This window comes from Rhea pennata, unplaced genomic scaffold (genome assembly GCF_028389875.1).
Source record: "Rhea pennata isolate bPtePen1 unplaced genomic scaffold, bPtePen1.pri scaffold_47, whole genome shotgun sequence".
Classification (NCBI taxonomy): Eukaryota; Metazoa; Chordata; class Aves; order Rheiformes; family Rheidae; genus Rhea; species Rhea pennata.
In genome coordinates this window covers 495796-508536 of record NW_026907686.1, presented here as the reverse complement: position 1 = coordinate 508536, position 12741 = coordinate 495796, and the positions used below count along the sequence as shown (strand labels likewise).

Genomic DNA, 12741 nt, shown 5'->3' with positions numbered 1-12741 from the left:
AGCATTAACTCCCAGTACATACGGCCAAAGGAGGACTCTGCAATCCCCGGAGAGGCAGTAGAGACTCAGGAGACCCCGGGAAGGGTCTCTGAGGGTGATTCCTGCACCTTCAGTGAAACAACACAGGCTGGAGCTGGTGCCCACCCAAACACATCTCCTGCCATTGCAGACACCTTGGGGCCATTCTGAGCACTGTGCAAGAGCACACACAGCAGCCAATAATATCAGCAGCGGTGATCCCTGTCCAGCTAGGTCTGCTTCCTGCCCCGACCAGCATGGCCCATGGCCCCACAGAAGGGCTGCTCCACGTGGGAAGCAGAGAGGGGAGCCAAGGGTTCTGGTAAGGTAGACATGGCAGTGACGCACTGATGGGAGGGGGCCATCCTGAAGTGCCCAGACAAGAGGAGCAGAGCAAGTAATGAGGGTCAAGCACAATCTGGCGATGGCCAGACAAGACTGGAGGCCTCCAACCAGCTCTATGTTGCCCAGGATCTTAGACTGGAGACCTCCAGAGGTCTCTTCCCACCAGAACTACTCTGCAATTCCATGAATTCTTGCTCCTCACCCTCTGCTCCAGCACAGCTGCCGGGGAAAGGTAAGTCCAACTGGGAGAGCCTCAGGGGAAAGAGCCAAAGATCCCTGGCTCACCCTTAGGTGTCGGAAAACTCCTTCTTGCATCTCGAGAAGTTCCATCTGCCTCTTCCACCCTGCCCCGTGCTCCCCTTCCGCTGGCCAAAGCAGAGTTCGGCATCTCCTGGGGACTCTCTTCCCCATAGGGAGGAGAGAGAGGGCCTTCACCAGCCCCACACTGCCTTTTCCACCCTCAGCCTTTGCAGCTGTGCGTGCCTGGGTCTGCCCACTTCCCTTCAGCATGATCAGGGCTGCACTGAAGCCCATGAAAATTCTGATGCTCCTAACCTCAAGCAAAGATCCACCCCACACCTGGAGCCTGGCCAGCCACAAAGTCGTCAGCCATCCAATGTCCCAGCTGTGCAACCAAGGGCAGGAGTCTTCACCTCAACTGCCTTGTTCATCCTCTGCTCTGGGCACCACTGCTGCTGTGCTAGATTGCCCAAGGCAGCTCCAACTCCCTCGAGGGTTGTGCTGGAGACATTCGGGAGCAGGCTTAGGTGCGGCTGGCACTTTGAGGGTGGGTTGAGAGAAGGCAGATCTCCTCTATCATGATGGGACTGTGGGGCTGGGCAGAACGTTTCCCTGGGGAGCTCCTCAAGGAACCGCTGTGGGAGATCCTCCACTTCCATCCTGGCAGCAGCACCAGAGCTACGGCTGCTTGGGTGGAAGTGCACACAGAGTAGAAGGGGCACAGGCTGCCTGGGGGAACATTGCAACCTTGTCCATGCAAGCAAGGAAGGGGTGAGGAATGCCAGAGTTCAGCTGGAGCAGGCACCAGGGACCTCGGATGTGGAAAGGGCTGGAGTATTATTAAATGACTCTTAAACAATCCCTCAGACTCTAGGGGTGGAGGCGGTCTGACCACTCAGCCCTTGCACATTCTGGGCTGTGCCCCATGTGGTGGTGAGAAAACAGCTGTACTCCAGGATTTGCTGGGATCTGGTGCAAAAGAGAGGCCATGCAAGACTGGGATTTTCCCCTCTGCCGGGATACACAGACCTGTGTGGGGCTGGTCTGGGATGATGGCCCCTCATGCAGCTTCCCCAGTGTGTCCATGCAACACAGCGAACACCCTAGGCTCTTCTCTCCTGCACCCTCCATGTTCTGGTGCCTTTCCCTTGAGACCTTCATTTGCCCCACAAGCACACAGCTCTGTGCTCCCACACTGCGCGTTCACACACAGTAACTGAATGGCAGCATGTTCCCTCTCCCAGGGCCATGTGTTCTTGTGCCAGGCTCAGGTACTTGGTGTGTGTCTCCCAGGAAAAGGTACCAGGCAGGGGAGGCTGCTACAGATGGTGAGGATCCAAAACAACGGATTCTGGAGCTGGAGGGATTATCTGCACCTGAGGAGTGCCTCAGCGAGGCCAAGAGTTATAAATACCATCCAAGGCCACCTCCTCCACCAGCTTAGAGGTGCTGCTGGGTCAAAATGGAGCCACTCTAGGTTTCTAGGCAAGATTTATCTTCTGCAAAGACTGTGATGTTTCCAACAGGAAAAGCATTACTGCCCCAAACTCTAGTCCCAGCGAATGTTTCCCAGGAGGACTCAGAAGAGAATTTCACCTTCCAAGCATGTTGAAAATATGAAAATGCCCTCCAGCATCGAAGAGCTACTGGTACTTCCTATGTCAAGACTTCCCATTTCCAACCATTGGTGCTACTCAGAGCTACATTCACAGGGGCTGACGTGTCCAAGCAGCAGAGACTTTGGTTTCTTCAGATTTCCTTCTGTACCAGAGTCTAGATGAGGCAATCATCTCCTTCAATTTCAAGTCAGTTTTTTCTTTTCTTTTCCAAATACAGCTTCCAGGTTGGGAAGCCCCAAACGACAAGCCTGACTTGAAAGGTGGGAGAAGTCGGAAAACTGAGCCTGTAATAGCCTGATCATCTCCTCCTCTGGTCACCAGCATCTGTGACATCAGAGACCCCAATGAGCCTCCCAGCTTGGAATCAGGCACAGAGCATGAAGGGGAGGCAACTGCCTGGCCAGTGGCAGAGCAGCTGCTCACCTGACCAAATACAGCCAATTTGCAAGGGGCCACCACTACTCATGATTGTAAAGCATCAGAGCTGCAGGATGTACAGGGGTTCTGCAGGCAGCAGCCCCATGGAGGGTTGTTAGAGTGGTTTTTAAGACTGTGGAATGATGGGGCAGAGGCTGCTTATTCTGCTGGAGAGGAGCTCGGTAGGATGGGGTCTCCGCTCCAGGATCCCACCCTCAGCAACACCCTCCACATCCTGCAACTGCAAAACTGAGGTAGTCTCTTCCTTTCAGGGTCCAAAAAGTCCCAGAGAAGCCAGCCAAATCCCTGCTTGCAGGAACACAGGGATAAGCCCATCCAGTGGACTCCAGGCACCCTGTTGGATCCAAGGCAGCAGAAGCCCGGCACAAGCCCCCTGCCCAGTGTACCCTGGGGGGCGGCTCAGGCCTCTCTGGAGAGCCCCAGCCCTGCAGGGAACAGCCCTTCTGGCCTGTTGTCTTCAGAGCCAGAAGCATCCTCCCAAGCAATTTCACAGCCCTGTTGCTGCTGCTCAGCTGCTCAGGCTAAAGTGACCTCACAGCCGCTCTGCTGATGCTGTTCCTGCTGCTGGCGTATCCGATACTCGGGCAGCAGTGACCTCACGGTCTGCACTGAGGCCATGAACCTGCTTCTGGCCTGTCAGCAGCAGAGGTAGAGGGGACTTTACATGAACCAAAAGCATCGGAGAGCCTGCTGATGACATATAATCTATAGAGAAGGAAGTGACCTCACAATCAGCATCAGAGCCCTGTCCCTGCCTTTGACCTGTCAAGTACTCAGGCAGCAATGACCTCACAAAGAACATACAAGCCATGTGCCTGTTTCTGGCCTATCACCACCAGAGACTGAGGTGACATCACTAGAAGATACAAGAGCTTCCTGCTGGCCTATCAGGTACTGAGGCAGCAGTAACCTCACAATCAGAATGGAAGCCATGTGCCCACTGCTGGCCTATCAGCACTCAGGCAGAAGTGACCTCACAAGCACAAACTTCTGTCTTCTCTCTGCTTCTGCTGTATCAAGTGCTGATGGAAAAACGATCTCAAAATCAGTGTCAAAGCCATAAGCCTGTTCCTGGCCTCTGAGTAGCAGATACAGAGGAAACAGAAAGAATTTTCATGAACCAAGAGTCTGCTGTAGCCCACCAGCTTCAGAGAGAAGTGACTTCACAATATGGATCTAAGCCATGTGCCTGCTGCTGGCCTATCAGGTGCTTGGGTGGTGGTGACCTCACAAGCACAAACCCCAGCCATGTCCCTGGTGCTGGCCTGTCATGGTCTCACACACAGGTCACCATGTCATTCACTCCCACGAACCCGGGGAATGGTGTTCTCCAGGATTTGCTTGCTCCTGCAGTGGCTTTCCAGGATCTGGGAAAGGGCGTAGGAAGTAGCAGGGACCTGGCAAAATGCATGTCAGCACCATCACCTCATGAGCTATGGGACCTGTCCCTCCTCCCCTCAGTCCTTGGAGCTGCCAGCTCCTCTCCAGCAGGGTGACAAGAACCTGAGCTCTCCTTACCCATCAGGAAGGCATGCTCCCATAAGCACTGTTGGTTGCTTGTCTCCAAGTGCCTAGTCCAGGAAGTGTGTGCAGGGCTGTTCTCACAGCCCCAGGCAGTGCAGTGCCATGAGGATCCCGTCAGGCCTGTTCTTCCAGCACTTCCTCAAACAACATGCTTGGGAGGAACAGGAAGGGCTAGGTCCCATCTGTGCCCCTCCAGCTGGCTGCACGTAACACCCTGAGTGCTTATGAGAGTCCATCAGGAGCATGCCCTCAGGTGCTGATGGTCATGGAAGAAATGGCCTTTCCAGAGAAGTGGCAAATGTACCTATAGTTAGAGATGTTTAGTGCTGAAACTCCTGACCCAAATCTCCCTCTTTTGATTCATTTCTACTTTCTTTCTCCACTTCTCCCACAGAAATTCATTTTACTCTGTGCAGTATGTCAGGAGTCCACACCACAAGTAAAGGAGGCCGAATCCAGCCCTGTGGCTCAGGGCTTGGGATCTTTGGCACCTCAGCAGGGTCACCGCCACTTGGCTTTTCCAGACTTGTGCTGTGAGCTCTCACGCACATACTTACTCTTTCCCTCAGATGCCCAGATTTTTGGCCTGGCATTTCCTTAGACTCAGTTCTTTCTTCACAGTTCTGCTCTATTATGCGAGGGAAAGAATAGAGACATGGTAGACTGAGGTGTGGCCCTAGGAAACATGGCTGAAGAGCACAGAAGGCGTCAAGTAGTTCATAGTCACCCTTGTCGATGTTGTACACATACAACATCGTATGGAGAAAGAGAAAGGGAATAACTGCACATCATCAAGTGAGTTCCTCCTGCTGGGAATGGGGAACATCCCCCTCACTCCAGATATCACCCTTCTGCTCTTGCTAACTATCTGCTTGGTGACCGTGGTTGGGAACAGCCTCGTTGTTGTGCTGGTGGTGGCAGACCAGCATCTGCATGTAATGGACCAGCATCCATGTAATTCTTCTTGGGCAAGCTGTCCTTTGGCAATCAGGCAATCAACCTGCTGCAGCTCCACCATCCTGCCCCAGCTGTTGGCCAACTTCCAGACTGGGGACAGGACTATCTCTGCTCAGGGTATATGACTCAGCTCTATTTTCTCATTGGTTTTGCAGCTAGTGAGTGTTTCCTGCTGGCAGCCATGTCCTATGACTGGTACTGGGCCATATGCCAGCCCCTGCTCTATGCAAGCCTCATAACCTGGAAGGTTTGTCTCCTGATGGCAGCTGGGTCCGGGCCAGGAATTTGGTGTTTTCTATTATAGCCACTGTCTTCTTATCAAGGTTAAAGTTCTGTGGCCCTGCTGCAACTGACAACTTCTCTGGTTTTACTCCTTTCCTGGAGCTCGCCTGCAGTGACACCAGTGTAGTTAAAATAGTAACTTTCATCCTGACTCTCCTGGATTCAGTCTTCCCCTTCCTGATCACGCTGGCCTCCTACGTGTCCATCATAATTGCCATCCTGAGGATCTCCTCCAGCATGGGCACGCAGAAGGCCTTCTCCACCTGCTCCTCGAACCTCACTGTTGTCACTGTTTTCTATGGCTCCCTCATCATTGTCCACATGCTGCCCAGAACCCCCAGACTCAGACAGCTCAACAAGGTGTTCTCCTTCTTCTACATCATCCTCACCACCCTGGTCAATCTCCTCACCTACAGTCTGCAGAGCAAGGAGCTCAGGAAGGCCCTGAGGAAAGCACTCAGGAAAGATTTGGGTGGTACCTAGAGGTCATGCCAGTTGAAATGGTCACAGACAACTTCCAACTTGTACAAAGCAAAGCGCTGCCTACTGCAGGACCTCTTTGGAAGTGTGCGGCCTTGAGATTGCCTGTGAAGTGCTAATGGGAGGAAAGGGAAAGCTCTGTGGAAAGAAATGCTCTTATTTTAGAAAAAGAAAGGTAAAAAGGTCATGTGTTAACTTTCTTTTGATAATAAAGAGCATGGTGGTCCTACACGAATCAACTGTTGAGAAGTTTTCTTTCTCGGAGAATCTGGAAGGAATAAATTTGGGATGACATACAAATTCCTTCCAAGCGAATGCCTGGGGGGGATCCATTCTGCTTTTGGACCCTGAGCTGGAAGACATCTCCCTCAGCATTGCACATTTCTAGGGTAGAAGCTGGCATGTCAGCCGGCAGTGAATATTACATCTCTCTGGACTTCTAAGGAAAAATGTGCCGTTTCTGTTTGGGGGCTTAGGTGGGTTAAACCCACCTCAACTATATTCCCTCCTTTGGCTTGGCACAACCTCAAGGACCAGCTAGGGTTACAACAAGTGGTTGGATGGGGTGAGCAGTCATGCCTTCTCCAGCAGCAAGAGGAAATGGAAAAGCCTGAGTGAGGCAGGCAGTTCCTGTTGCTGAGGGTTAGCAAAAGAGATTCAAGCAACACCTGGGCCTCCCCCTTCCACACTGTCCCTGTCCACTGGGGGAACAGCAAAACCCACTCCAGCTGTTCTTCTCTGACTCCAGCTGCAGCTCTGCTCCTCACCCATCACCTTCCTGTAGGGAGATGGCACTATCATCCTTCCTCCCTACTCCTTTTCTCTTGGAGCATCAGGCTTCTCTCCCCAGCCCTCATTCCTATTGCAAAGCTTTTACCAGTCCTCCAGAGCCTAGGACAGGGGTGGGCCTGGGGACCACATTCCCCACGCATCTCAACTCCTTTATCTCCCTGTGCTATGGGACCTTGGGAGTCTCATCCTACTTGATGGTATTTGCCACCAAGAAACACTCCTGAATCCTCTTCAGCTTTCTCACCAAGAGTCACAAGTCCTCTTCTGAAAAGCTGATCTCTCATCAGTCAGGCATGTGCTCACCTTTTGCACAGGGCTACTGGGGTTATCCCACCCCAGGTTCAAGACTCTCTCCTTTCCTTGTCTGAATTTCAGGAGGCTCCTGCCAGCCCAAATCTGCAGTGCGTTGAGGTTCCTATGAATAGCAACCAGCCCTCTAGAGTACTGAGCAACAGATGACAGAGACCAGAGCTCTCAGGTCACTGATGGATGGGCACTGAGTAAACCTTCCCACGATGGACCTGCAGAGGATCAAGCCCCGATCCATTAACTGATCACAAGGGCACAAAATTATCCGGGGTCTCCTGGGAAAGGGGAGACTCTTCCGGGGATATTGGAGAGAGGCTGTCACACTGCGTAGAATTTGGTCTGGCATGTTTTATGAGGATTAGGGGAGTGTAGAAAGCTTATGCTGGGATGTCCAGGAAGAAGGCCAAAAGTGGGGAAAAGAGGAGATCCAGGGGAATCAAGAAGAGGAAGAATGGTGAAATGGAAGGGAGGGGCAAAGAAAGGGAGCAGTTCCATGTCAACAAGCTGCTGGTCAGTACGCTTGTCTGGCTGACGTAAGGGTATGCATAATGTGAGAGCATCTGCTTCATGAAGACTATCTGGTCTCAGACCTTTCCAGTGCAAAAGGGATAATAAGTAAAGAGAAAGCATTTAGGAAAACCACATAGACACAAACACGATAGACAAGGAGTAACAGAGATGATGCTGAGACCAACATTCCCCAGTCATTAACTGATGGGCCATGAAGAAAGTACAAGCATAGCTTTGGAGAGGGCCAACCTAGACTTCATAATAGATAAGAAGTGGGAAAGAAGACATGAAGGCTTTGGATATTTGAGAAGTGCTTGAAGGAATGTGCAAAACTGACTAAGGAATGTCTAGGGAAGGGAATCAGGGTAGAACAAGGATCTGAGGTAACATCTTTTCAAAACTGACTTGCTGACCACTGGCAGAAAAAGGAGCCAGACTGATTCACTGGGCTTATTTCTGTGTCTCCCTCAGAAGAAGACAGATCATCTTCCAGATTCTTCCGCTGTCTCTCTAATGATGACAAAGTGAGCCTAGACCACAATCTGAGATACTCAGTTTGGCATGACGTGACACTCACATCCTGCTCTGGAAGATCACTGTACTGTGATGGTAGCACACTGCAGAGCATCCAAAACGCCTTCCAGATACCTGGATGCACCCAAAGAGTCCCTAAGCATCCTTCAGATGGTGTTCAATAAAATCCTCCAGCATGCCTTTAATCTCAGTGCACAATTGCTGCTCAATATGTTTGTTGTCGTTTAAACTTTTAAATAGTGCTATTGTCTGCCTGGCTTGCACATCCATCACTTTAATTTGTTTTAGATCTTGGCTCTTGAACGTCTGACACATCCTTTTGCAGGGGGGAGCGGAGGCACACAGAGGTTGAAAAGGTCTTAGTAAGTTAGATCTATGGATGCTATGGCCCCTCTCAGTTATGATCAGTGCAAGGAAATGCACTATGGAGTTGATGTCCTCAGGACATTTATCGTGGTCAGGTGGGATTACACACATAACCCACATAGCATTTTAATCTGACCTAACTCCTCATACTTCCCTAAGAAAGAAAGAGGAAGAATCAGCATTTCTAGGACATGAATCACCGTGTTTTCAGAGAAATGATTACAAATTACTGAGGAGAAACATTCGTTCAGAGCAGATCCAACATATCCGTGTGTAAGACTCACATACACCCAATGGGAGAGCCTCCCAGGATGGCCTTGCAGACTGAGGATGGGAGTTACTGCCTATGGGTGTATGAGAGTCATTTTGGAATGATGGGATGGTGCAAGACTTACTATGGAGTGTTTAGGGAAGGATCAAACGTAGGAAAAGGGCAGTAACCAAGACAACCCAGCAGTAATCTCCATGACGCTGCTCTACCAGGTATGGATTGTAAAGGGGCCTCACATTAAGCCCTGAAACTGTGTCCCTGCAGTTGTCCTATCAGCTACTGACTCACCATCGACCTCGCAAGTGGCAGCAGCAGCAATGTGCATACCAAGGCTACATTGACTTTACACTCAGCCTCGAAGCCATGTGCCTACTGCTGGCCTATCACGGACTGAGGCAGAAGCACCTCCCAATCTGCACAAACAGCAGGTGGGTGCCTCTCCCTGGCCTATGAGGTGCTGAGGCAGAAGTCACCTCACAGTCAGCACCCAAGCCAGGTGCCTGCAGCTTGCCTATCAGGTACTGAGGATAAAGGGACCTCACAAGCACCCATCCTCCCCATGAGCCTGCTGCTGGCCTATCAGGTACTCAGGCAGAAAGGACCTCAAAGTCCACACTGAAGCTATTAATCAGTTTCTTGTTTATCTGGAGAATACACAGAGGTGACAGCACAGGAACCTGCACCAACCAAGAGCCTGCTGATGGTCAATCAACCCCAGAGAACAAAGTGAGCTCACAAGCAGCATCCAAGGAACGTGCCTTCTACTGACCTGTCAGTCACATAGTCCCGAGTGACTTTACAGGCACACGTATCATACATGTGCCTTTAACTGACCTATCAGGCACACTAGGGGAAAAAAAGTCACTCTGAGCATCCAAGCCATGTTCGGCCTGGCTGTTTTCATGGCCTGCCACCTTCTGCTGGCATATGAGGTACTCAGGGAACTCAGACACGCTGGAATGGCCAAATGTGACTGCATGTATTAAACTCTTTATTTGTACTTCAGAGATAACAGTGGGACATCTGTGCTCCCAGCTCTCCTGGGAACCACTGCTTACAATTATGTGTCTTGGGTTTCATGACTCTCACCACTTCTCCCCAGTGCGGAAGGTGAGCAGCTCAGTGGTTGCTCTCACGGGAGACAAGTGAGGCTTTCCCCCACCTGCAACCATATGGCTGTTGCTTCCTCTCCCTCTCTTCAGAGAGAGCAGGAGAGGGGGGACAGAGAAGCTCCCACAAGCTGCCAGTAACAGACTCTCTCCAGACACAAGAGCCATGGGACAGTTCTATGCAGCAGCAGGGGACTAGCAGTTTCCCAGGGTGTGTCCTCAAGGCAGGAAAAATCAACAGGAACTTAGAGACAACTGGTCATCCATCAGAAACAGCCATGAGTCTGCCTGTCTGCACAGCTCTCTGGATCACCACATCAAAGCCACAGGCACAACAAATCCCCAGAGTCTTTCCCTTCAGGATACAGGACACTCGCCACTTGCACACTCCCCAGGCACTGCTCTGCTCACTGCCTTCCCTTGGCTGCTCAGCCCAGACACACACAGAAGCTCTTGTGGTGACACCAGAAAGTGGCCAAGGCACTCTGGGCTCACAAGGCATGTGGAAAAACCTGAGCACAAGACCGGGGCCACAGCTGGCTCCTTGGGCAATGCTGCTGCTTTCAGAGGGAAGGATGCTGCTCCCTGTGGGCACAGCAGACTGCTGCCTCATCCCTGGACCCCACTATGCCATGAACCTCCACCTGGGGACAATGGTTAGGGGATTTGTTTTGTAATGCTGAAGTTACAGACACAATTCAGAAATGCTTGGAGGTCCTGCAGGTCTCCTGAGCACAAAGCAACCTCTGTCCCTTTCCTTTCAGCAGTTGGGCAGGGAGGCTCTGTGAAGGGAGAAAGGATGCAGAGTCTTTGAACTGAGACCCAAGCAAGGAGACCGCCCCAGACTGGAGCTCCGCTGAATGCCAGCTGCCCTGGGGGCACAGGCTCTGGAGCAAGAGACTTGACTCTGTACCTGGGTTCACGGGGCACTGGCTGATGCCTTGGTGCCACGTGCTGCCTGGCACTGGGCACATCTTCATCCCTTGCAGGGTGAGAAGCCCAAGCACTGTGAGACTTCCTCAGCTCACACACAGGAGGCTTTCAGGCACTTAGACACGGGCCTTCAAGACATGCTGCACTTCATGAGAAGAGTCTTTAATTCATCTTAATGGCCATTTTATAGGCCCCAAAGGAAAGGAGGGGGCACAACAGCACCTGCTGAGCAGGCCAGTAGTAACAGTTTTTGTGGCATGAGGAAGCAGAAGGAGAGCAGAGGTACCAGGAGGTGAACTCATACCTGTCACCCATGGCAGCCAGGTGCATTGAGGGGAGCCTTCACATCCATATGTAGCCTCACCTCACTCACTTGCAGCTGCTTGCAGAGGGTCATGATCTTGGCAAAGATGTTGACAGCTACAGCAACATACCCTGGCATCCTCCCTCCATCTGTGCAGGCACTAGAACTGCACTTGGAGCCTACATGAGTGGAGGAACATAGAAAGAAAGAATTGGAGGGTTATTATCAGTTCTGCTGGCCTTACATAGTCACAGCAGCCCGGGGCAAATGTCTCCCCTCTGTATTGAACCGAACAATCATCAGAGCACAGACAGTCGGACCCTTGGAGACACTGGTCTCCTGGTTTGGGCAAAACTAAGACCTTTTTTTGGATGCTTGGTCTTGTCTGAGCTTCCCAGTTCCCAAAAGGCACTGACACACAGGAGGAAGTCCAGCACAAGGACACCAAAACGGTCAGGGGCTGAAGCATGGGGCAGATGAGGAGAGGCTGGAAGAGCTGGGTATGTTCAGCCCAGGCAAGAGAGGGCCCAGAGAGATTGTGACTCTCCACCCTTGGAGATATTCAGAACTTGACGGGACAGGACTGGAGCATCCTCACCCTCTGGGCCATGCCTTGATCAGGCTGCTGGACCCCCACCTCCACAGGTCCTCACTGCAGGCTCAATGCATTTGCTATTTTGAGACTGCATTCCCAAGGGACCAGTGGCTTTGGAGCTGCCACCCTGAGTGCTGACCAAAGACAGGCACCTCAAAGTCACCCATCACCCCAAGAGGCCTGACTTCCTCTGAGGTGGCACCCCGCTATCTGTAAGGGTCTGGGCAGGCACAAAGAGGAGAAATGGCTCTGACTCATTTGAGTAACTCCCCACCTCTCTGAAGGACTCGAATGGCTTAGTGCCTGCAATGGGAAGATGGAATGAGTGTCCAGATTCAACAGAAAGTCATTAAGGTATCAGCAAACAGTGAGCATCTCTGGGTCATATGGGGATGCTCCAAGGAGGGAACACGGTCACCAACAATCCCCACACCACATCCCCAGAAAGGACACCGTGATGGCACACTGGTCCCTGGGAGTGCAGTCAGGTCCTCACCTTGCAGTGCTCCCTTCTCCCAGCCTGGCAGGGCTCCCATAGCACTGCTCTCTCCAGACACCTCCTCCTGCACACAGCACCAACACACTGGGGTCTCCATCCCCACCACAGGGTACCCACCACACTGTGACACACTGCCTCCCGACATGCCTCACAGAAGGTGTGGGAGAGCCAAGCTTGTTTTTACCCATTTTTGGTGCAAGACACTGTCCTCTAAACCGTCACGAGGGGGCAGGCTGGAGGAAGGACCATTTCTCTTTCCTCTCTTACAAAGTATTTGACCATCAGGGCTCCCCTCATGGGCACCCTGACTTCTCAGCACTGCAGGGAGACTATCCCCTCAGGCCTCAGCAGGGATGAGATCAAAAACAAGAGTGGTCACACTGCAAAAGCTCTAGGACTCTTCCTCAAAAAAGGGGGGGCAACTCTAAAAGTGCTCAGGTAGAAAACACCAAGTGTCAAGGGCTTCAAGCACACAAGGTCCTCAACGCCTGCCTAAAAGATGGCAGCTTCCTTGGACGACAGCTGTGCTCACCACCACTCCCTTGGCTCCAGCAACTTGCAGCAATGCATCTAGAGCTAAGTGGGGCTCCTCACACCCATCCAAGGCTCAGGAGAA

General features: G+C 51.9%; 1 pseudogene; it reads right to left on the bottom strand.

The window, feature by feature from the left end:
* LOC134154871 (DNA polymerase epsilon catalytic subunit A-like) overlaps positions 1–12741 on the bottom strand; it is a 266177-nt pseudogene that overhangs the window by 22473 nt on the left and 230963 nt on the right.